The sequence below is a fragment of the Rhinopithecus roxellana genome, chromosome 5 (genome assembly GCF_007565055.1).
Source record: "Rhinopithecus roxellana isolate Shanxi Qingling chromosome 5, ASM756505v1, whole genome shotgun sequence".
NCBI classification, from domain to species: Eukaryota; Metazoa; Chordata; class Mammalia; order Primates; family Cercopithecidae; genus Rhinopithecus; species Rhinopithecus roxellana.
The window spans coordinates 90,214,186-90,240,450 of NC_044553.1; the positions used below are offsets into that span (position 1 = coordinate 90,214,186).

Genomic DNA, 26,265 nt, shown 5'->3' on the forward strand with positions numbered 1-26,265 from the left:
AAATGCTTAGGACTTTCTATTCATTTCAATGCCTCATTCCCCAGAACCAACACTGCTAATGTGTGGTAGTGTAAGAACTAAAGCCTAAATTTCCAGCCCAACTGTATTGTTCAGATATATCTCTAAATGAACTGTAAATGAGACATTTCCTTGTTTTCCACAAGGAGAGATTTTTTATCTCATATTAATGGAGAAGTGATTGAACTGTCTTTTAATTGATATAACTTAATACAAATTTTAGCTGTCATGATGTTGGAGCCACACCAAACAACTTTAGCAAATACTTGGAAATTGCTCCTCCAGGAAGCTTTTCTTAAGCCCCAGGATTGGGTTCGGTGCTCCTTCAGTGAGTTCTTCTTATAGCACCCTATGTAGCGTTTGTGACACTGAACAGAAATTGTTTAACTGGTTACTATTAACTATAGTTTCCCTGGGGATAGATGCGATCTTTTATACCATTGTATTTTAGCCTCTCACAAAGAGTCTGGCACACAGATGATAATCAATATTGAGTAATACCCAATAAGCCAATCAAAAAGTCTGAAGACAAGAGCTTGACATGTTTGACTTTTCATTTTCTTCGCAAGTGGATGTTCAATTGCAGTGAAAACAGTTTTCACCGATATGTTATATAAACAGGGAGAGCCTATTTTAAGATCTTATGGCTAATGGGAACAATTTTAAAGTGTTTCTTAAGAGGCAGTTTTAGACGATGATTCAAAACACAGGATTTGGGGTCGGAATACCTGGGTTGGAATCTTGACTTCGTAACCTACTAGCAGTTTGACCTTGAACAAGCAACCTATCCTCTTTGCCTTTAGTTTCATCATCTCTAAACTAGAAATGATAATAGACCTATGCCAGAGAGTTTTCTTAAGGTTAAGTGAGTATATAAAAGTTATGTATAATAATGACTGTACATGTATTATTATTAAATTGTGGGCATAATAAGAATATTTTCCAAAATACTTTGTATTAAAACTATGCCTTATATTTTCCAGTGGTTAAAGGCTTCCATACATTGCTTTTATTTTACATCTGAAGGCTAGAAAATAACCATATTTATAAATAGAATAAAACTTAGACTTTCTTAAGTAAAGAAAATTATTATTATTTTTATGTGTGTGATCTACCACTACTAAGAGGACTTGACTTACCCTCTGTGCCATGCCATTAGGACATGACTACTTTGGACACATAAGCTTCTAATCAAATGATTCATTACTACTCACATTTACATATGAGAGCTTTATTCTTCAGATGAAGAAGTCACAACATTTATATAGCAAGTAAAATATCCATTTTTAGGAGAAATTCTTTACATGCAATGGCTCCAAGCAGTCAAAAAAAAAAAAAAATCACCGTTACTTTATGAAATGCTTGAGAATATTTACAGAAGTGTTTCCATTTATGTGTGCCAGAGAAACCAATGGAGGCTAATTTGTATGTAACTTGTCCTAAGCAGATGTGACACTGAGTATTTGATTCATTGGCCAAAATGCTAAGCTTGTTGGAAGTCTTATAAAGAAAAGAAATTTACTTACATCCTGAATTTCAGCTACAAAATGTCTCTTTTGCAGTGACTGTAGCATAAACTAGAAGTAGCCATGGGCCTAGAAACTATATATGTATTCAGTTGGTGCAAAAGTAGTCATGGTTTTGCTGTTAAAAGTAATGGCATTCCTAGGTATTTTATTCTCTTTGAAGCAATTGTGAATGGAAGTTCATTCATGATTTGGCTCTCTGCTTGTCTGTTACTGGTGTATAAGAATGCTTGTGATTTTTGCACATTAATTTTGTATCCTGAGACTTTGCTGAAGTTGCTTATCAGCTTCAGGAGATTTTGGGCTGAGACAATGGGGTTTTCTAAATATACAATCATGTCATCTGCAAACAGGGACAATTTGACTTCTTCTTTTCCTAACTGGATACCCTTGATTTCTTTCTCTTGCCTGATTGCCCTAGCCAGAACTTCCAACACTATGTTGAATAGGAGTGGTGAGAGAGGGCATCCCTGTCTTGTGCCAGTTTTCAAAGGGAATTTTTCCAGTTTTTGCCCATTCAGTATGATATTAGCTGTGAGTTTGTCATAAATAGCTCTTATTATTTTGAGGTACGTTCCATCAATACCGAATTTATTGAGCGTTTTTAGCATGAAGGGCTGTTGAATTTTGTCAAAAGCCTTTTCTGCTTCTATTGAGATAATCATGTGGTTCTTGTCTTTGGTTCTGTTTATATGCTGGATTACGTTTATTGATTTGCGAATGTTGAACCAGCCTTGCATCCCAGGGATGAAGCCCACTTGATCATGGTGGATAAGCTTTTTGATGTGCTGCTGAATCCGGTTTGCCAGTATTTTACTGAGAATTTTTGCATCGATGTTCATCAGGGATATTGGTCTAAAATTTTCTTTTTTTGTTGTGTCTCTGCCAGGCTTTGGTATCAGGATGATGTTGGCCTCATAAAATGAGTTAGGGAGGATTCCCTCTTTTTCACCAAACTTGCATACAGTATTGGGGCACTTAACAGCATTGAAGATTCACCTCACTTATAATTTATTAGATCTATAAAAATTAAGTGCATGGGAAGATTTGTGCATTATCAGACAGTTGTGGTTCTTAAGAAAATTGTTGATATTATTAAATATATATAAATATGTTTTAAAGTGTTTAATTAAATTTGTAAATGGAATGAAATATTAATTAAAGACACCATTAAAAGTGATCTTTAAAAAAAAAAAGTAATGGCATTGTGTTTAAGTCTTTAATCAGTCTTGAGTTAATTTTTGTTTAAGGTATAAGGAAGGAGTCCCGTTTCAGTTTTCTGCATATGGCTAGCCAGTTTTCCCAACACCATTTATTAAATAGGGAATCCTTTCCCCATTGCTTGTTTTTGTCAGGTTTGTCAAAGATCAGATGGCTGTAGATGTGTGGCATTATTTCTGAGGCCTCTGTTCTGTTCTCTTCTGTTGGTCTATATATCTGTTTTGGTACCAGTACCATGCTGTTTTGGTTACTGTAGCCTTGTAGTATAGTTAGAAGTCAGGTAGTATGATGCCTCCAAGACCTAAAGCCATAAAAACCCTAGAAGAAAACCTAGGAAATACTGTTAAGGACATAGGCATGGATAAAGACTTCATGACTGAAACACCAAAAGCAATGGCAACAAAAGCCAGCATTGACAAATGGGATCTATGTAAACTAAAGAGCTTCTGCACAGCAAAAGAAACTATCATCAGAGTGCACAGGGAACCTACTGAATGGGAGAAAATTTTTGCAATCTATCCATCTGACAAAGGGTTAATATCCAGAATCTACAAAGAACTTAAATTTACAAGAAAAAAACAACCCCATCGAAAAGTGGGCAAAGGATCTGAACTGACACTTCTCAAAAGAAGACATTTATACGGCCAACAATCATGAAAAAAAGCTCATCATCACTGGTCGTTAGAGAAATGTAAATCAAAATCACAACGGGATACCATCTCATGCCAGTTAGAATGGCAATCATTAAAAAGTCAGGAAACAACAGATGCTGGAGAGGATGTGGAGAAATAGGAACACTTTTACACTGTTGGTGGGAGTGTAAATAAGTTCAACCATTGTGGAAGACAGTGTGGCGATTTCTCAAGGATCTAGAACCAGAAATACCATTTGACCCAGCAATCTCATTACTGGGTACAGGCCCAAAGGATTATAAATCATTCTACTATAAAGACACATGCACACGTATGTTTATTGCAGCACTGTTCACAGTAACAAACACTTAGAACCAACTCAAGTGCCCATCAATGACAGACTGGATAAAGAAAATGTGGTACATATACAGCATGGAATACTATGCAGCCACAAAAAAGGATGAGTTCATGTCCTTTGCAGGGACATGGATGAAGCTGGAAACTATCATTCTCAGCAAAATAACACAGGAACAGAAAACCAAACACTGCATGTTCTCACTCATAAGTAGGAGTTCAGCAATGAGGACACATGGACACAGGGAGGGGAACATCACACACCAGGGCCTGTCAGGGGGTGGGAGGCTAGGGGAGGGATAGCATGTAGATAATGGGTTGATGGGTGCAGCAAATCACCATGGCACATGTATACCTGTGTAACAAACCTGCACGTTCAGCACATATGTCCCAGAACTTAATGTATAATAAAAATAAAATTAAGTTAAAAAATTTTTAAAAGCACGATGTGGTAATGGCTCAGAAATGGAATGATCATGAGACCATAAAGAAAATCCAGAAATAGACCAAAGATAAATATGAATTAAATTTTAAAAAGTAATGGCAAAAACAGCAATTACTTTGGCACTAACCTAATAGGTTTGCATCTCTTGTTACCTACCTCATTACCTACTTGCCATTTGGCCTATTGCCTTGGAGAATTTATGAATTGAGTAACATTGTTGAATGTCTGCAGCATGTCAGACACTGTAGTAGAGACCTGAAGGCACAGGGGAGGAATCCCACTCGGACTGGGGAAGTTCCTGGTGGGAAGAATGTGGAAGCCTTGAGTAAATCCTCAGGGAAGCTGCAAGATAGATTAGTTCCCACATGACATCAGATAAAGTGCGTTGTAGGCATAGAGGGTCAGGATTTACCCCCCTCACTCAATGATTAATTTGTCCATTCTGCATTGATTGCACCAAGCCCTGGGAATATTATATTGAATTTGACAGGGAACAGCCAAATCTCAAGGAGTTTACTTTCTGGAGAGAGTGTCAGGTTATATAGACAACAAGCAGATTCACAATACAATGTCAGGTAGGGGTAAGTGGTGTGAAGAAAAATAAAGCAGGTTATGCATATGGCATAAGGGGGACCTGAATGAAGTTAAGGAGGGAACCATGTAAGCATGTTGTGTGTGTCAGGAGCAGAAAATGCATAGCTCCTGCAGCAGGAGGGTGCTGAGTGGGCTCAGGCATCCATGGGGCCAGTGCCTGGTGAGGAGGAAGAGAAGGGTAGAGATGAATTTGGAGATGAAGATTGTGCAGCCTTTGGTTTTATTCTATTTGTGATAAGAGCCCCTGGAAACTTTTCAGCAGGTCAGTGACATGATCTGATGTTATTTTAAAGTAATGTACTAGCTGTTGTGTTGAGAATAAATTGCAAAGATCAAAATAAATTAGGAGGCTATTGCAGAGGTACAGGGAAGAGATGGGTTAAGCATGGATGGTAGCTGTGGATGTAGTTAAGAATTGGTCATAATTATGATTTTTTGGAAAAACATTAGCAAATGTTAAAAGAACTGCATAGTGAATAAGAAGCCAGTGGTTGAATGTTTGTGGAGCTTGCATTTTGGGGTGTGAAGTATCAGAAGATGAAGGTAGAGATTAAACCTGTGGGTGTTAGGAAGCCATTGTAGGAGATTCAGAAGGGGAGTGACATGAGCAGATTTGTATTTTAGCCAATCCACCTGACTGCACTGAACCTTGGTGTGGCAGAGGCTATTTTTACTTATCACATATCTATGTGCTTCTCTACCTTTTCCAGCCTCCCATGCTGTGGGTTAGGGTCACATGACTGGGCTCTGCCAGTGAGAGGCAGAAGGAAGCGTTCTGTGTGGCCCTGTAATCCTCTCTTCTTTGCTGATAACATGGGGAGGTGAGTAAGTTGCAGGTGGAAGTAAGCTGGATCCCATTTGGGGCATCACTCCTGGGTACATGGTAGATCCACATCTACCCTGTAGAACTATAAGTGAGTTGGTTATTGTTAAACTACTGAGTTTCAGGAGGCTTTGTTTCCCTAGGAAACCTTAGTATTACTTAGTTCTTTCTATCAGGACATGATTGTTTGCAAGAATATTAGTTAGGAGGCTGTTGCAGTAATTTCGCTGAGAGAGGAGTGCCTAGACCAGGGCAGTGGTAATGTGGATGAGGAGAAGTGACCAATTTTTCATCTGTAAATGGAAAGGAATGCCCCTCCCATATTTGTCAGAAGGATTAACTGGGAACTTGAAAGCACCTGTAAAGTGAAAGCTGGGAAGCTTAGCTGGCGTATTTCTTCTTCTTCATAGTGTTAATGACAGCTGTCAGCCTTGGTCATGCAACCTCTTCATGTAAATGTTCAGTTTTAACCTACTGTCAGGTTATGTAGTACCTGACAGGAGCCCTGAAGATCTTGTTCGTCACATGCTTATTATAGTTGACATTTCTGCCACAGTGATGTGCCCAGTAAAATGAACTTGATATGGCTTTATTCCATACATGTCAAGCCTTGGCTGTAATGATTTATTGAAAAGGTGAACATTTGGTACCAAGTGTTGCTAGAAAAGAATAAAACTTAGTAATGTGGTAGACAGAGAAGAAATTCAGTAATATATCTTGCAGTCTTTCATAGGATACAGTGTTTCATGGGGTACACAGTCTTGAAAATTAGAAAGGTGGGAATAATTTTATCAAATCAAAACTTACACTCCTTGAAACCTATTAAACCAGTACTATTTTTGTGAACCTTGCAGGTTTTTATTGATTCCATTCATCATAAGCAATTAACTAAGGTTACTTTTTGGCCAGCTTCTAATGAATAGGCCAAAGATAGAAATATTCTGTAGACAGAACACTCAAAGTTTCTCCAAATCCCAGTTCCTAGGAAGTATAAGTAGAGTGATATAGTCTGCTTTTTAAGTTTCCAGATGATGGCGTTTTCCTCTCTTCATATATCATCACATGGATTTGTTCTTCTCGTTAGATGATGATGATTATTGTCAATTACATGATAATCAATTGGTGATTGCTCTTTAAAAGATCCAATCTTGTTTTACACAGGATGGGATATTGTCTTTAAAATAAGTCAGTGAAATATCTCATCATATATAAAATAACTTGCAGTGCTTGCTTACCAACAATTAACTTTACATCAGTTAATCTATTGCTCTAAGTAATGCACAAGGTAGCTCTAGGAAATACACAATTCATCAAAAATATGGTTTCTTGCCTTCAATACATTTGCACTTTATGTAGGGCAGTTAAAAGTACACAAATGAAGGGATTTGAAAAGAATTAGAAAGGAACCAGTCGACATAAAGGAAGAGAGTACAGACTGAATATGCAGAGTGCCGAGATAGCGCAGACAGCTCCCAGGCCCTCCAGGTCTGCAAGAATGTAATTGTGTTCGAGTCCTCCGACTTAAGTTTAGTCTCTCTGTCCTGTGATTTGTCCTCATGTCTATTGGTTTACTTATTTCTCTCTTCATCTGCGATACCTGTGTGATTCCAGATTCTCTTCATTTCTTTCCTCATAGAGACAGTGACCAATCTGGTGGCTTATTTACCTGTCTTCAGTCTCTTTCCCACTCCAGTCCAACTTGTCTAAAACTGCAACCTTTTTTTTTTTTTTAAATAGCATTTTACCCTTATTCACCAGACACTGACTTAAGACTGAATTAAAGAATTCCACTTTAAGACCCACGGAACATAGTGGCAGGGAATACAGAGAGTCTGTGTCTAAATCCAACAAGTGTTGTAAAGAAAACAGCAAGCCCTGCCAACTCATGTAGACTGTCCTTCTCCTTGCTGTCTGTCGCTACCTAGGTTATTTTTTGGTGAAATTCAAGTTGGGCCTTACCACCTAGCACTCCTACTCTTGCTTTTCTCGTAGGTAGGCATGACCTTTCATGGCTAGTTCCATCTTTTTGTCAGTCTGTGACACTGGTTGGTGTAGTAAACACCTGTTTTTAGATGTGCTAAAATAGGCTCCTCTGCTGAGGCCTGCATTCGCCTCCTGGGATTGTGGCAACAGCCTCTCATGTGCCCCAGTGCCAGCACCTGCTCCTTCCTGCCTACTGCAGGGATTGTACAACGGTTTTCCGTGGCGATCTGCAAAATATTCATAGCTTTTTAATGAACAAAAAAAAAAAAGGTTCCCAAAACAAACAAGCATGAAAAATGGTATCTTACTGCAAGGCCTCTCAGAGCTTTTGATATGCTAATATGCATTGTGACATGCTAGTGTGAATTGGGACTCTCCAAGACGAAGAATTAATATGCAACATTAATGAAACTTATTTGATCCAGAAACTACTTTTTTAGAGAAACATCTGTTAGCATCACAGAGAATTATAGTGTTCCAAGAGAGTACAGCTTGCAAATTTTGGACTGCTCCATCAAATAAAATTCCTTCCACCTTGACCAACTCATCTTTTCTTCTCTGGGCATACTTGGTTCAGGTCAGTCATATAGTTTGCAAAATTCACTATCCATTTTAAAGCCTCAGGTCAGCTTAGTCTGTGTACGGTTCCAGTAAGAGAAGAAAACAGTGGTTTCAGGTTCTAGAGCTGTGTTTTTATACTTTATATTAATTCAGATGAATGTAAAAACCAATTTGGAGAAAAGTGATATTCTCCAAATTGGGAATTGACCTAATTGCTCTTTATAGAGATTTTTCTACTTTCTGAAAAATATATACTTTCCTGAAAAAATGTAAGTACCTATTCTTTATCTAAAAATTATTCAGGGTTATTGTAAAATAATCAATTAATACAGAAAAGTCTTTAAACTTTTTTTTTTTAAATTTGCTTCTTTAAAACAAAAGAACCCCACAAATCCTATTGCCCAAAAGTAGCAACTGTTAACATTTTGTAAGCATCCCCTCAGTTATGTTTCTAGGAATTCTGCCTCTTGGTCATGTACGGATGGCATTATAACAGAATAGAAGTAAGGAGAACAATTAGGAAACCATTGTGGTAACCTATGGGATGATAAGACCATATTTTGGAATGTAAATAGAAAGGAGGCCATGAATATAAGAAGTACTCTTATTCCCAAGAGATGCCCATAAATCATTCACCCCCACTTTTAGATACATACAAAAAAGTATACATACAAATTAAGTAAATTTTTAGACAAAAATATGCCATTAATCTTTTCAGATCTGTGCCTAGAGATCCCCATCATTGTCTTAATGGCTGCCTGGTTTACAACTGCATTAATGTGCCAACATTTGTGTCACCTAATCTTCATTTTGGAACATTTTACTGTTTTTCTTACATAACATATAAAATTTCAGTGAACATTTTTGTGTATTCTTTTTATAATACCATAGTATAGTCTCTAAGAAATGAAATAATTGCACTAAATGGTAAACCCATTTAAACTTTTAATCTATACTTGGTAGAGGCATCTCTTCTTGATTAATTTCTGAAGAAGTCTTTATATACTATGGCTTATAATATATTTTTCATAAACTGCCAAGTTTCAGCAATTGATGTTCCCAGGTTTTAATATTCTTGGAAGAGATTAGGAGATAATTTTTACCTTGTGATTAGCCATAGCCTTGTGATTTCACCCCTCTTAATGGTTTGTTTTTTTGTCTTCCATCTCTTCAGACTGGCATGTCAGAGCACTTTAAAAGTATGCTCAGTCATATTTAAACTGGGATGGTTCTTGTGCACTTGCTGTTTACTTTGCTACACAAGGAGAATATTTTAAGTTTAATTCCATTTATATTTTTGTAATATGTAAATGTAATATTTACATATTTTGTAATACGTATATATTTTGTAATATGTAAAATGTAAATATAGCATAGTTTTGTGTCCAGAACTATTCTGTCAATTATAGAAAGAGGTAAGGACTTCATCAGATTTATAGAAGATATGTCAACTCACGTTAAAGACTATAAAGCAAGATGTATGATTAATATTTTAAAGAGTGGTATGTTGATAGGTTCTGTAGAAGAATAGAAGGAAAAATTTCTTGACCTGAGATAACCAGAAGAGGTTTCATGAAGAAAATGATAGGCCCTGAAGACTGTCTTAGGAAGGATGGAGCGAAAGGGAGGGCTTTCATGGGAGAAAGATACATCAGTTGTTTATTGGTGTCTAAGAAATGACTCCAAAGTGACCTAAAACCACGCCCATTCATCATTTCTCATGATCCCCTGGGTTGACTGAGCAATTGGTTCTTCTGCTCATTTTGCTTGGGTTTCCTCAGGCAGCTACATTTAGCTGACGCGTTAGTTGGGAGCTGGGTTCAGCTGGGACCACTAGAATAACTAGACTTCACTATTCTTGCTCTCTTGTTGTTCCTCAATACAACCCAGACTTCTTCAGGGAGATGATTTCAAGGCAGCATCCCAAGAGAGTAAAGGCAAAAGTTTCAAGTCTTCTGAAGGTCTAGCTCTGGAAATTGCATAATCTCATCTCTGCCACATCCTATTGGTCAAAGGAATTTACAAAGCTAGGGAAGACTTAAGGAAATAGATTCCATCTTTTAGTGGGAGAAGCAGTAAAATCTCACCACAAAGGGATTTGCATACCAAGAGAGGAAAAATTTGTGGTAATATTTTTAAATCTACCACAAGGGAACTGTATGAACAAAGATTTAGAAGCAAAAATGAATGAGAGTCAGCCAGAAGACACGTTATAATGTGATTTCTCAGAAGATATGAGAAGCTCCTGGCTATTCCATAGGGATCATTCTCAGGACCCCGAACTGTTTAGGTTATTGGCAGTGCCGGCCACTTCAGTCTTTGGATCTTGGATCAATCTCACTTATATTTTAACAAAAAAATTCAATATTATTTTAAGTATTATACTAAGGCTTCCATATTTAAGTAAGCATAATAGTAACACTAATTTTATAGATAAATAGAAAAAGTGATGTAAGTTATATTCTGTATTTTTTGCTTCCTTTATATGCTGGTGCTTATGATTGGAGAAATGGCTTGCAGGTATCACCATGGAAAAGCAAAGATTCCTGGGTCATTCAAATGTGTATCTAGTATGAAATAAACAGAGAAGAGCCATAAACAAAAGACATTCAGTTTTTCATCATAGTGAGAGAGAATTCATTGTATTTTCTTATTCCTGTTTTTTTTCTTCTGTAGCTGATAAAGCTAGACTCATAAATAGGTAAGGTAATCTTTGCATTTCATAAATTCAAGGTCATAGGAAAATCTCTGTATCGAAATAATGGATTGCTATAATAGCTGGACTCTTATCATTGTAGTTTTCTTATTTTGTGTTTTAAAGTTGTTTCTTTAAAGATACAATCTAAGAATTTACAAATATCCTGAAAGATACAACTCATGCTATTATCAATCATCAGATCACATCATAATTATACTGTGTGTGTGTGTGTGTGTGTGTGTGTGTGTGTGTGTGTGTGTGAATGGAGATGGTAGAGGGGGAAATGTGACTTTTCCTAACTTAACATAGAAAAAAATAGAAACAAAATAGAAGTGACAAAGGCATGTGTCATCAGCTACATAACTTGTGAAATATGTTATACTTTCAGTTGTTCCTTGAATCTATAAAAATAGCAATTTTCCAGCCTGGGAACCATAGCAAGACCCTGTCTGTACAAAAAAATGAGCCAGGTGTGGTGGCACATGTCTGTGATCCCAGCTACTCTGGAAGCTAAAGTGGGAGGATTGCTTGAGCCTGGGAGGTCAAGGCTGCAGTGAGCCATGATTGCATCACTGCACTCCAACCTGGGTGACAGAGTGAGACTGTCTCAAAAAAAAAAAAAAAAAAAAAGAAAAGAAAAAAAAAAAAAAGAAAAAGAAAAAATCAAGTTTTAGAGATAGAAAATAAAGCAAACAAAAATTTCAGTGGCAAAATAAGTCAGTCCTACTATCTTTTCCAAGTTGATGTTCTGCTCCTTGAGAACATAAAGTTGTGTGTTTGTGCTGACCCTTGTCCAGCTTTGCATCTCTTAATACAAACCTATCTGATTTCTCCTTAGTCATTTGTATTCAGCTGAGGTTTTAGTCTTTGTAACCATAGATTTTGAAAAATCATGTCAGAAAAAGGATTTCATTTTCCTTCTGGGAACCTCTGAGTGGCTGTGCATCATCAGCAGTCTCTGGCTATGCTCTTTGAAAACCTCCCTCACTTTTCTCCTTCCTCTGCTTCTTTCCAGGCTGGGTTTAAAATGTCTGAGAAACATGGAGAAGTGACCATGGTTCCCAGGCTGGCATAGATAGGATTCCACTAATTTGAGATGTAGCTCAGTGCCTAAGACAGCTCCCCTCCGGGGAATCTTTTAGTGACTAAGTTAGCCTTTGTATTAGATGGGCTACTGCACCAACTAGGAGGGCGTGATGCCTTAAGCAATGGGGTAGGTCCTGTGACAAGGGGGCTTAGAGTGGTGGTAGGCAAGCAAGAAGTTGGAAAGAGATGGGCACTAAGAGGCAACTGGGAGCTTCTAAAGATAACATAGAGTTTTACTCTCTGGTTGTCTATGGTGGCCTGACAGTTGCTACATTTAGGAACTTTTGTTTTATCCATAATAAATGAGTCTGAAATGGTGAGTTCAGTATTCACTGAACATCTATATTCCTATTTCAGAGGGATTTTTTTATATTGCTCAGCTAGCTTTTATCAAAGTTACAAAAAGCATATGTAGCTGTGTAAGCAAGGCAAGTGTACTAATTTTATTAGAAGCTAAATGAGTTTTGCTGGATTAGAGAGAATAAAGAAAATGAATTTACTTAGTGACCCAGCAGATTCAATAGTGCCTGAGGTGTTAGTGGCAGATAGGGATGCTGTTTGGAGCCTTGGGCAGGCCCCCATAGGTGAATCACAGTGGAGGCTTCTAGGATTTTGGAGCAAGGCCCTGCCGTCTTCTGCAGATAACTGCTCTCCTTTTGAGAGACAGCTCTTGGCCTGTTACTGGGCTTTGGGGGAACTGAACATTTGACTATGGGTCAAGTCACTATGCAACCTGAACTCCCTATCATGAACTGGGTGCTTTCTGACCCATCTGGCCATAGAGTGGGTCATGCATAGCAGCATTCCCTGATCAAATGGAAGTGATATATATGTGATCCGACTTGAGCAGGTCTTGAAGGCATAAGTAAGTTACATGAGGAAGTTGCTCAAATCCCCATGGTCTCCACTCCTGCCACCCTGCCCTCTCTCCCGCAGCCTGCACCAATGGCCTCATGGGGAGTTCCCTATGATCAGTTGACAGAGGAAGAGAAGACGAGGGCCTGATTCACGATGGTTCTGCACGATATGCAGGTATCACTGGAATGTGGACCACTGCAGCACTACAGCCCCTTTCTAGAACCTCCCTGAAGGACAGCAGTGAAGGGAAATCTTCCCAGTGGGTAGAACTTCAAGCAGTGTACCTGGTTGTGCACTTTGCTTGGAAGGGGAAATGGCCAAATGTGCAATTATATACTGATTCATGGGCTGTAGCCAGTGGTTTGGCTGGATGGTCAGGGATTTGGAAGAAGCATGTTTGGAAAATTGGTGACAAAGAAATTTGGGGAAGAGGTATATGGATGGACTTCTTTGAGTGGTCAAAAACTGTGAAGATATTTGTATCTCATGGGAGTGCTCACCAACAGGTGACCTCGGCAGAAGAAGACTTTAATAATTAAGTGGATAGGATGACTTTTTGTGGACACCGCTTGGCCTCTTTCCGCAGCCACCTCTGTCATCACCCAATGAGCCGATGAACAAAGTGGCCACGGTGGGAGAGATGGAGGTTACGCATGGGCTCAGCAACATGGACTTCCACTCACCAAGGCTGACCTGGCTATGGCCACTGCTGACTGCCCAATTTGCCAGCAACAGAGACCAACACTGAGCCCTTGATATGGCACCATTACTCTGGGGGATCAGCCCGCTATCTGGTGGCAGGTTGATTATATTGGACCTCTTCCATCATGGAAAGGGCAGAGGTTTGTCGTCACTGGAATAGATATTTACTGGTTATGGGTTTGCCTATCCTGCATGCAATGCTTCTGCCAAGACTACCATTCATGGACTCATGGAATGCCTTATCCACCATCATGGTATTCCATATAGCACATCATGGTATTCCATATAGCACTCACTTTACAGCTAAAGAAGTGTGGCAGTGGGTTCATGTTCATGGAATTCACTGGTCTTACCATGTTCCCCATCATCCTGAAGCAGCTGAATTGATAGAATGGTGGAATGGTCTTTTGAAGTCAGAATTACAATGCCAACTAGGTGACAGTACTTTGCAGGTCTTGGCCAGAGTAGGTGACAATACTTTGCAGGTCTTGGTCAGAGTTCTCTAGAAGGCCCCGTATGCTCTGAATCAGCATCCAATATATGGTACTGTTTCTCCCATAGCCAAGATTCATGGGTCTAGTAATTAAGGGGTGGAAGTGGAAGTGGCACCACACACCATCACCCCTAGTGATCCTCTAGCAAAATTTTCACTTCCTGTTCCTGTAATATTACGTTCTGCTGACCTAGAAGTCTTAGTTCCAGAGGGAGGAACCAGGAGACACAACAACGATTCCATTAAACTGGAAGTTCAGATTGCCACCTGGACACTTTGGGCTCTTCCTACCTTTAAGTCAACAGGCTACGAAGGTAGATACAGTGTTGGCTGGAGTGATTGACCCACACTTTCAAGATGAAATTAGTTTACTGCTCCCCAGTGGAGGTAAGGAAGAGTATGCATGGAATACAGGAGATCCATTAGGGTGTCTCTTAGTATTACCATGCCCTGTGGTTAAGGTCAATGGGAAACTACAACAACCCAATCCAGGCAGGACTACAAATGACCCAGATCCTTCAGGAATGCAGGGTTGGGTCACTCCACCAGGAAAAAAATATACGACCTGCTGAAGTGCTTGCTGAAGGCAAAGGGAATACAGAATGGGTAGTAGAAGGTAGTCATCAATGCCAGCTACTACCGTGTGACCAGATGCAGAAACGAGGAATGTAATTGTCATCAGTATTTCCTCCTTCTTTTGTTAAAAACATGTTTGCACACGTATATACTTGTACTAAGAAAATGTCTTCATTTTATTTCCTTTTTTTCCTTTTTCCTTTAAAAAATTTTTTTTTAAATTATTATACTTTAAGTTCTAGGGCACATGTGCACAACGTTTTGTTACATATGTATACATGTGCCATGTTGGTGTGCTGCACCCATTAACTCGTCATTTACATTAGGTATATCTCCTAATACTATCCCTCCCCCCTCCCCCCTCTCCAGAATAGTCCCCGATGTGTGATGATCCCCTTCCTGTGTCCAAGTGATCTCATTGTTCAATTCCCACCTATGAGTGAGAACATGTGGTGTTTGGTTTCTGTCCTTGTGATAGTTTGCTGAGAATGATGGTTTCCAGCTGTATCCATGTCCCTACAAAGGACATGAACTTATCCTTTTTATAGCTGCATAGTATTCCATGGTGTATATGTGCCACATTTTCTTAATTCAGTCTGTCACTGATGGACATTTGGCTTGACTCCAAGTCTTTGCTATTGTGAATAATGCTGCAATAAACATAGATGTGCATGTGTCTTTATAGCAGCATGATTTATAATCCTTTGGGTATATACCCAGTAATGGGATGGCTGGGTCAAATGGTATTTCTAGTTCTAGATCCTTGAGGAATTGCCACACTGTTTTCCACAATGGTTGAACTAGTTTACAATCCCACCAACAGTGTAAAATTGTTCCTATTTCTCCACATCCTCTCCAGCACCTGTTGTTTCCTGATTTTTTAATGATTGCCATTCTAACCGGTGTGAGATGGTATCTCATTGTGCTTTTGATTTGCATTTCTCTGATGGCCAGTGATGATGAGCATTTTTTCATGTGTCTGTTGGCTGTTTGAATGTCTTCTTTTGAGAAGTGTCTGTTCATATCCTTTGCCCAGTTTTTGATGGGGTTGTTTGTTTTTTTCTTGTAAATTTGATTGAGTTCTTTGTAGATTCTGGATATTAGCCCTTTGTCAGATGAGTAGATTGCAAAAATTTTCTCCCATTCTGTAGGTTGCCTGTTCACTCTGATGGTAGTTTCTTTTGCTGTGCAGAAGCTCTTTAGTTTAATTACATCCCATTTGTCAATGTTGGCTTTTGTTGCCATTGCTTTTGGTGTTTTAGACATGAAGTCCTTGCCCATGCCTGTGTCCTGAATGGTATTAACTAGGTTTTCTTCTAGGGTTTTTATGATTTTAGGTCTAACATTTAAGTCTCTAATCTATCTTGAATTAATTTTCGTGTAAGGAGTAAGGAAAGGATCCAGTTTCAGCTTTCTGCTTACGGCTAGCCAATTTTCCCAGCACCATTTATTAAATAGGGAATCCTTTCTCCATTTCTTGTTTTTGTCAGGTTTGTCAAAGATCAGATGACTGTGGATGTGTGGTATTATTTCTGAGGACTCTGTTCTGTTCCATTGGTCTATATCTCTGTTTTAGTACCAGTACCATGCTGTTTTGGTTACTGTAGCCTTGTAGTATAGTTTGAAATCAGGTAGCGTGATGCCTCCAGCTTTGTTCTTTTGGGTTAGGATTGTCTTGGCAATCCTTTTTTTTCTTTATCATGTTGACTTCATATCAACATTTAAGTATTGTTAACTTTATGTAATAGTATTTGGGTTGGGTATTGATGTGTTTCTGGTTGTACAAAAGATAGTTGTATTATGTAAGGTGTAATTATGACCTTATTATTATCTTTATTTGAAGATTATGATCTCAGGAGATGTGTATGGGTTCAAGTTGACAAGGGGTGGACTTGTTATGGGTGATAATGAGTGTCACCTTGATTAGATTGAAGGATACAAAGTATTGATCCTGGGTGTGTCTGTGAGGGTGTTGCCAAAGGAGTTTAACATTTGAGTCAGTGGGCTGGAAAGGGTAGACCCACCCTTAATCTGGGTGGGCACTATCAAATCAGCTGCCAGTGCAGCTAGAATATAAAACAGGCAGAAAACCATAAAAAGATTAGACTGGCCTAGCCTCCCAGCCTGCATCTTTCTCCCATGATGGATGCTTTCTGCCATTGAACATCAGACTCCATGTTCTTCAGTTTTGGGACTTGGGTTGACTCTTCTTGCTCCTCAGTTTGCAGATGGCCTATTGTGGGACCTTGTGATTATGTGAGTTAACACTTAATAAACTCCCCTTTATATATTAAGATTAAGATTATATATTAAGATTAAGTCAAGATACATCCTATTAGTTCTGTCCTTCTAGAGAACCCTGACTAACACATTTAGCTTAAAAGAGAATAACTGTCATAGAAGGATAAAGGGGAGATCAAGCCCTCTTGATACTTTGAGTCTTTGTTTTTACTTTTATGTTAATTTCTTACAATTTTTTCAAGTGAACAATCTTCCCACATCTTTCCCTTCATTCCTCTTCCTCTCTCCATTTCTTCCATCCTTGTTACATTAGTAATTGATTAATACAGGTTTGTGTTAACTTTCTAAAGTTAAGTGATTCTTTAGGGCATATAGGAAATAATATCAATAATAATTACCATGTAATTATTGAGGCTATTTTGGCAAAGTCAGTTATGGTAATCACAGGATCAGCTCTAAGCTAGGTGACATCTATACAATATTATACTAAAATTCGGTAAGTTCTAAAAGTGATCCTGCTGTGTCCTAACTAGTTTTACCAGTTGACAGTTCATTCAAATAGTGATTCAGTCAACTCACAGTATTATTTGGAATTTCCCTTTCAAAATTCCAGCATCTCTTAGAGGGAAAAATGAATGAAATAGTTTTCAATATTTAACACTTAAAGTTATTGATGAGACCAGTTTCTAACAAAGTAATTGGCACAGCCCAGATACTAGATGGAATGGGATGTAGATTAAGTGAAGATTGGAAAATAGAAATTGCCTGGCTCATAGTGGATGCATAGAGGGTGCCTACATATATGGGTCACTGCAAAAAAGCATCCATTGAAGCCAGGAGCCATTATGAGAGAGAAGGAAGGAAAGCAACTTGGAAACTGGAAGTTTCTGAAGATCAGCTTCTTCACTTTGTGCTAAGTCCAACCGGAGCCATTTCAAATGTTTTAACAAGCTGTGTGCTACACAGATGATCACAGATTGCTGGAACATTTTCCTTCCACATCTTAAATGTCATTATTAAAGGTGAACTTTAGTGAATAGAAATAGAAATAGAAAATGATGGTTGGACCACCTATGAGGCCTTAAGTGTTACTGGAAATGCATTATCATATCAGTAGTTTAAACTGCTCAGTCTAAGGCCAATAGTCACTTGGCAAGATTTATAAAAGGAAGATAATTAGGAAAAGTTAGTATTGGTTATCATTATGGACAGACACAAAATGTAGTATCTAAGAAGGAAAGATTATTAATAAGGAGATGGAGAGATGCAGCTTGACCTAATGAGCAAATGAAATGACTGGAGAACATTTTTTCAGAGATCTGAATATCACTATTTGATCTCTTATCGTGAGCAATTCATGAGAGTGAAGGCCAGGTTACAGTTAATTAACTTAACGTGATTTTTGTTTGACTCTACAAATTGTTTAACCCTGAGAAATAAATGATATTGTTTATATGCTTAGGTTGGCTATACGAATTTTTATAAACCATAAAAAGAAAAAGATTCATCTTCTTTCAAATAATATAATTTGGGAGAATTAAGGACTAATAGTTTTCTATAGGGAGTAGTGGATACTACTTGAGGGTGGGGATTATGTCTGTCTTTTTTATCATTGTGTTCCCAGTGGCTGGTATACTGGCTGGCATATATTAGGTGTCCAATAAATATCTACTAAATTCAATAATACTTGAATGAATAGTGATGTCTGTGATGAGTTACGACATTGTTCAATCTTTCAACCTGTCTCTTTTTGATAATATTGTGTATTCTTTCATGTCTTCAATATTCATATTATAAAACTAGAAGGCATTTTTTCCATTTTAAAATATAAAACTATATTATATATTAAAAATTGTTTTTCAGAATATTCTCTTGGGCTGTGATGTGTGTCATAAAGGACTCATTACCTTCCTCCTCTAGGACCCCTGCCCAATTAGAGAATCACTGTGTTATTAACGCTAAATTGATCATAGTTACATAACTAATCACATTTAGTGGCTTAAGAAAAGAATAATCATTTAATTTATTCATGAATCTGCAATTTGCACAGGGCTATGAGGGTATGACTTATTTCAGCTTCATGTAGTATCAGCTAGGATGGCTTCAATGGTCCTGAAAACTCTACTTAGTTGACTCAGCCACATGGCTGGTAGGCTGATGTTCTCAAGCTGTATCCTGCACATACAATCACAGACTGATGGAACATTTTGTTTTATTTCTTAAGTAACATTCTTAAATATTATGAATATAAAAAGAAAAAAAGGAGTGGTTGAACCACTTACGTAACCTTAAGTGTTAACCAGAAATGTATACTAATATTAATATTGTAAATTGTTCAGCTACGGCCGGTGCTTAGCTGGGAGTTCATCCAAGGCTATTGGCTAGGGGTCTTTATTCCTGTCTATGTGGGCCTCTCCAGAAAAATGCTCGGGCTTCCTCACAGCATGAAAACTAGATTCCAAGAGCAGATGTTTCAATAGTGAGGAATTACAAGTTTCTAGTTTTGTAAGGCCTCTAGGACTAGACATTGGCACAAAATCATGGTCACAATATTCCAGTGGTCTAACAGTCATAGGGTATGCCTACATTCAAGGGATCAGAATATAGACTTTGCCTCTCAATGGAAGAGTTCTCAAAGAATTTGTGACCCCTTCCATTGGGAGGCAAGGTCTATATTCCATCTTTTTTTTTGAGACGGAGTCTCGCTCTGTTGCCCAGGCTGGAGTGCAGTGGCCGGATCTCAACTCACTGCAAGCTCCACCTCCCGGGTTCACGGCATTCTCCTGCCTCAGCCTCCTGAGTAGCTGGGACTACAGGCGCCCACCACCTCGCCCGGCTAGTTTTTGTATTTTTTTAGTAGAGACGGGGTTTCACCGTGTTAGCCAGGATGGTCTCGATCTCCTGACCTCGTGATCCGCCCGTCTCGGCCTCCCAATATATTCCATCTTTTATGTGTCATAATTATCTTCAAAATAATCCCTTTGTGAGTAAGAAAAATATAAGACTTTTTATATAAGGCATTTGCTGGTTTGTATGCCAGATTTACTAAGACCTTAAGTATGATTAGCTTGCACAATTAGCAGTTATCTTAAGTCTATAAGTCTGCAGGAGAGGATATAAAAAGACCCTTATGAAGCCCACTTGATCATGGTGGATAAGCTTTTTGATGTGCTGCTGAATCCGGTTTGCCAGTATTTTATTGAGAATTTTTGCATCAATGTTCATCAGGGATATTGGTCTAAAATTCTCTTTTTTTGTTGTGTCTCTGCCAGGCTTTGGTATCAGGATGATGTTGGCCTCATAAAATGAGTTAGGGAGGATTCCCTCTTTTTCTATTGATTGGAATAGTTTCAGAAGGAATGGTACCAGCTCCTCCTTGTACCTCTGGTAGAATTCAGCTGTGAATCCATCTGGTCCTGGACTTTTTTTGGTGGGTAGGCTATTAATTGTTGCCTCAATTTCAGAGCCTGCTATTGGTCTATTCAGGGATTCAACTTCTTCCTGGTTTAGTCTTGGGAGAGTGTAAGTGTCCAGGAAATTATCCATTTCTTCTAGATTTTCTAGTTGATTTGCGTAGAGGCGTTTATAGTATTCTCTGATGGTAGTTTGTGTTTCTGTGGGGTCAGTGGTGATATCCCCTTTATCATTTTTTATTGCATCTATTTGATTCCTCTCTCTTTTCTTCTTTATTAGCCTTGCTAGCGGTCTGTCAATTTTGTTGATCTTTTCAAAAAACCAACTCCTGGATTCATTGATTTTTTGGAGGGTTTTTTGTGTCTCTATCTCCTTCAGTTCTGCTCTGATCTTAGTTATTTCTTGCCTTCCGCTAGTTTTTGAATGTGATTGCTCTTGCCTCTCTAGTTCTTTTAATTGTGATGTTAGAGTGTCAATTTTAGATCTTTCCTGCTTTCTCTTGTGGGCATTTAGCTGGAGGCGTCACGCTACCTGACTTCAAACTATACTACAAGGCTACAGTAACCAAAACAGCATGGTACTGGTACCAAAACAGAGATATAGACCAATGGAACAGAACAGAGTCCTCAGAAATAATACCGCACATCTACAGCCATCTGATCTTTGACAAACCTGAGAGAAACAAGAAATGGGGAAAGGATTCCCTATTTAATAAATGGTGCTGGGAAAATTGGCTAGCCATAAGTAGAAAGCTGAAACTGGATCCTTTCCTTACCCCTTATACGAAGATTAATTCAAGATAGATTAGAGACTTAAATGTTAGACCTAATACCATAAAAACCCTAGAAGAAAATCTAGGTAGTACCATTCAGGACATAGGCATGGGCAAGGACTTCATGTCTAAAACACCAAAAGCAATGGCAGCAAAAGCAAAAATTGACAAATGGGATCTAATTAAACTAAAGAGCTTTTGCACAGCAAAAGAAACTACCATCAGAGTGAACAGGCAACCTACAGAATGGGAGAAAATTTTTGCAACCTACTCATCTGACAAAGGGCTAATATCCAGAATCTACAAAGAACTCAAACAAATATACGAGAAAAAAACAAACAACCCCATCAAAAAGTGGGGAAAGGATATGAACAGACATTTCTCAAAAGAAGATATTCATACAGCCAACAGACACATGAAAAAATGCTCATCAGTCACTGGCCATCAGAGAAATGCAAATCAAAACCACAATGAGATACCATCTCACACCAGTTAGAATGGCAATCATTAAGAAGTCAGGAAACAACAGGTGTTGGAGAGGATGTGGAGAAATAGGAACACTTTTACACTGTTGGTGGGATTGTAAACTAGTTCAACCATTATGGAAAACAGTATGGCAATTCCTCAAGGATCTAGAACTAGATGTACCATATGACCCAGCCATCCCACTACTGGGTATATACCCAAAGGATTATAAATTATTCTACTACAAAGACACATGTACACGTATGTTTATTGCGACACTATTCACAATAGCAAAGACTTGGAATCAACCCAAATGTCCATCTGTGACAGACTGGATTAAGAAAATGTGGCACATATACACCATGGAATACTATGCAGCCATAAAAAAGGATGAGTTTGCGTCCTTTGTAGGGACATGGATGCAGCTGGAAACCATCATTCTTAGCAAACTATCACAAGAACAGAAAACCAAACACCGCATGTTCTCACTCATAGGTGGGAACTGAATAATGAGATCACTTGGACTCGGGAAGGGGAGCATCACGCACTGGGGCCTATCATGGGGAGGGGGGAGGGGGGAGGAGGGAGGGATTGCATTGGGGAGTTATACATGATATAAATGATGAATTGATGGGTGCTGACGAGTTGATGGGTGCAGCACACCAACATGGCATAAGTATACATATGTAACAAACCTGCACGTTATGCACATGTACCCTAGAACTTAAAATAAAAAAAAAAAAAAAAAAAGAAATAGACCCATAAAAAAAAAAAAGACCCTTATGAAATTGTCACAAATTAACCTAATTATTACTATTAATAGTAAAGTACATGGATTGACTATATGATATCTCCATTCAAAAGGTAAAATAATGTAAGGGGTCTCTACAAAACTGGCCAGACCATGGGAATTCATGTTCAATGAATGACAATGGGACTTCTAATTTATTTTCACCTTAATATGGTTAGGGCATGAATAACCTTAGCCTTTAAATGTTTCATTCCCCTACCTGCCTTAACAGTGTATATTCCTTCTATATGTTTGTAACACTGGTAGTGAGATTTTGATATGAAAATAAAATGTTTCTGAAAAACTGTTTCTTAGTTTTTGGTGTGTGAATTTATTGGAAAAAAATATTTGAACACTTGCCATGTTCTAGGAACTGGTCTATATTGGGAAAATACCACAGTGAGCCAAAAGGACCAGGCCCACACCTGCCCTCTTGGAAGGGAAAAGATGGATAAGAAAGAAAGAAAGAGAGAGAGAGAGAGAGGGAGAGAAAGAAAGAAAGTAAGTTAAAGTAGTGATAAAATAAAGAATGATAAAACATAGTAAGGAGGTAGATTGTGATAGTGGGGGAAGAGGCTCTTTAGACAGCATGGTCAGGGAAGGCCTCAGTGATGAGTAAGGGTTTTTTTTTTTTTTTTTTTTTTTCTGAGATGGAGTCTCACTCTGTCACTCAGGCTGGAGTGCAGTGGTGCGATCTCAGCTCACTGCAACCTCCACCTCCTGGGTTCAAGCGATTCTCCTGCTTCAGCCTCCTAAGTAGCTGGGATATCAGGCACATGCTACCATGCCTGGCTAATTTTTGTATTTTTAGTAGAGACGGGGTTTTACCATGTTGGTGAGGCTGGTATCGAACTCCCAACCTTGTGATCCTCCTGCCTTGGCCTCCCAAAGTGCTGGGATTACAGGCATGAGCCACTGCACCCAGCCAATGAGTCAGGTTTTGATCAGAGACCTGAATGAGGAGAGGAAACAAACCAAGTGAGGATCATGGAGAAGAGTGTTCAAGGAACAGCTAGTAAAGGGGCCCTGAAGAATTAATTAGTTTAGGTTGTTTGATTAGCATCAAGAAGATGTATACTGAAGCAGAGGGAATAAAGAAAAGACTGACAGGAGTGATGGTCAGTGGAAGAGGCAGTGCTGTGATTATATGTGGCCAAGATCATATATATGTATATGATTACTCTTTTTGTTTGGGAAATGATTTTTGTGGTGATGATGATGGATAGCATTTTGTGGATACTTAGTCCCTACTAGACTCTTTTTTAATACTGTTTTATATGCATTATCTCATTTAACACAATCCTTTGGTGAAGATTCCAGTGTAATTTTAAAGTTCTAAGTGAGGACATAGAGGCCAATGGAGGTTTAGTAATGGGTCCAAAGACACACACTCTTAGAGACTGCAAGCATGCTGGTAGAGACAGTGAGAAGTGATTGAACTGGAGCTATATGTTGAAGGTAGAGCGAACAGGAATTGTTGATAGATAAGATATAGGAGATGAATCAAAGAATGGATTGAAGAATAACTTTGAGGTTTTTGATCTGAGCAACCAGGTATGGCTTTGCTGTTTGCAGAGGTGAAAAGTGCATTTGGCTGTTGGAGAGAGGGTGCTGTAGACTGAGTTCCTTTTCGGATGTGTTAGATCTAAATAATGATGGGACATCCAAGAAGATAGGAGTGTCTGTAATATGGGAGGGAGGTATTATTTTGAGAGTTGACAGTTTAGAGGGAGCTTCTACTGAGATCAGTTTCCCTTATTATTGTGTGTCATGCTCCAAGGCCTCTGTCATTAAAGATATGCCTATTTGTTCTGGAACACAGGTGCAGTGGGCAGCGCTATTCCTGCTTGCTGGAGTATCATACATGCTGTCACACTATCTCTTTTGAAATGTATTCCATACTCAAGATTGAAGATATTCATAAGGAAGAAGTGATTTCTCTTTTAAAAAATATATGTAAATGACATGGATCTATATATGTGATAAAATTTTATAAAACTATACACTGAAGAAACAAGTGCATATGAAAAGAAGAAAAACTGGCAAAAAAAAAAAATCTCTCTAGTTTGGTTAATTGTACTGTGCCATTCTTAGTTTCCTGGTTTTGCTATATTACTATAATTGTGTAGGATGTCATCCTTGTGAGAAGCTGCATGTGGGTGATGCAAGCTTTCTGCACTATTTCTGCAACTTCTTTTGAGTCTAAAATTGTTTCAAAATAAAATTACAAAAATGTAAACGTATAATTGCATCTCTTACTTTAAATTATTATCTTGTTTAGTCTTATCCAATGCAGGGACACTACATTCACATGAAAATGAGAGGCAGTGAGGGGTAAAGAGCAGTTGGTGAATGGGTACAAAAATACAAGTAAGATCCAGTGTTCAGCAGCACAATAGGGCAACTGTGGGCATAATAATTGATTGTAAATTGCATAAGACCTAGAAGAGTGGAATTGGAATGTTCCTGATACAAAGAAATGATAACCAATTACCCTGATTTGATCATTATACATTATATGCTTATATCAAGCTATCATTATACCTCATAAATATGTATAATTATTATGTGTTCATAAAATAATGAAAATGAAAAATGAACCAAAAAGTGGATATTTTTATAATATGCCAAACTTAATGGAATGTTGATAATTCTTCACTTCTTAGTGCTGCAAACTTTTAATACATTAGCAGATTCTTCATATTTTATCTTAAACTTTCTATATGAGCAGAATATATTTTGTGTATACATTTAATGTACCCTAAAAGATGAAATGCGTAGTCATTTGTTAAACTAAAAGGCAGTAATAAGACATTTGGCAAATGTAGCATATCTCAAGCATCTTAGAGAGCCAAACAAGTTAAACATGTTAAAATAATAGGTAGTTCTGTGACATTTATTGACAGTTTATGATAGCTGAGCACTACTAAAAATCATAATTGCAGTATTATTTCATTAACCCCTAAAATACTCATTATTTTAAAAATGTAAATTTTTCTTATTTCTCTTTTCTGAAAATGTAAAATTCCATATTTGCTAGATGATTCTGCTGTCATTAATTTGTTAACCTTATTTCTGTTTGTTTTTCTTAAAAACAACAATGGTGGAATAGAGATGTTAAGTCCGTGATTACCTTTAGTTTCTTTTCTGTTTTTTTTTTTTTTTTTTTTTTTTTTTTTAGGAAAGAACTCTATATCTTTTAATAAACCTAATAATTCTTTATAGAATCAAGATCTCAGGATACTATATCGACAATCCTAGTAAACTCTTCATTTCAACATGGAAAATTGACACATTAAAGATAAACACACTTATTTCAAAGTATGAAAATAAATATATGCACACAAGACATTTTTGAAAGACTGACAAAAGGATGAGTTTTTGTTTTTAAATACAAATATTCAAAGGTATAAAGACTTAGTTGGAAAATGTCAACACTCTATTCCTCCTACTCAGGTCTAACAAAATATCATCTGTCTTAAAAAATTGTCCTGCACTGGCATCAAATAATAGCAGAAAAACTGATGAAATTTTTATAAAATAATAGCTTTCAGTTGTGAAATTATAATTTGTTACACTCAGAGGAGAACAGCTCTTCTTGAAAAGAAAAACAAATAATTTTCTAAAAGCAGTATATTAAAGATCTTGAGTTGCTTCACTAGCTTGATTTTATACCACTTCCATCAAATGGGATTTGGCTGATGAAACTGCAAAGTGAAACAGCCTATATTTTGTTTAAAGTCATTTTTCAAATGCTTGGAGGATGTAGGATGAAAATTATCATTGCCTGTGAGTCTACTTATTTGTGAAATGCTTATGGAATGCCTGTGTACTGAACATTAAGGTGAATAAAGTACTGCCCCCTTTTCAAAAAAGCTTCCAGTTAACAAGGGAGTGAAACCAGAGAGGCAGGGCAGGTTGCAGGTAGTGTGCTATTGAAGATCGGAAGTTTGTTCAGTTTAGGCTGAACTCTACTCTAAATAAGCTTTTGTAGGATCCTGTCAGCATTAATA

General features: G+C 37.9%; 1 protein-coding gene across 2 annotated transcripts in view; it reads left to right on the top strand.

Moving 5' to 3' along the window:
- Positions 1-26,265, top strand: part of KCNH5 (potassium voltage-gated channel subfamily H member 5) — a 362,650-nt gene that overhangs the window by 174,886 nt on the left and 161,499 nt on the right. The window lies entirely within an intron of this gene.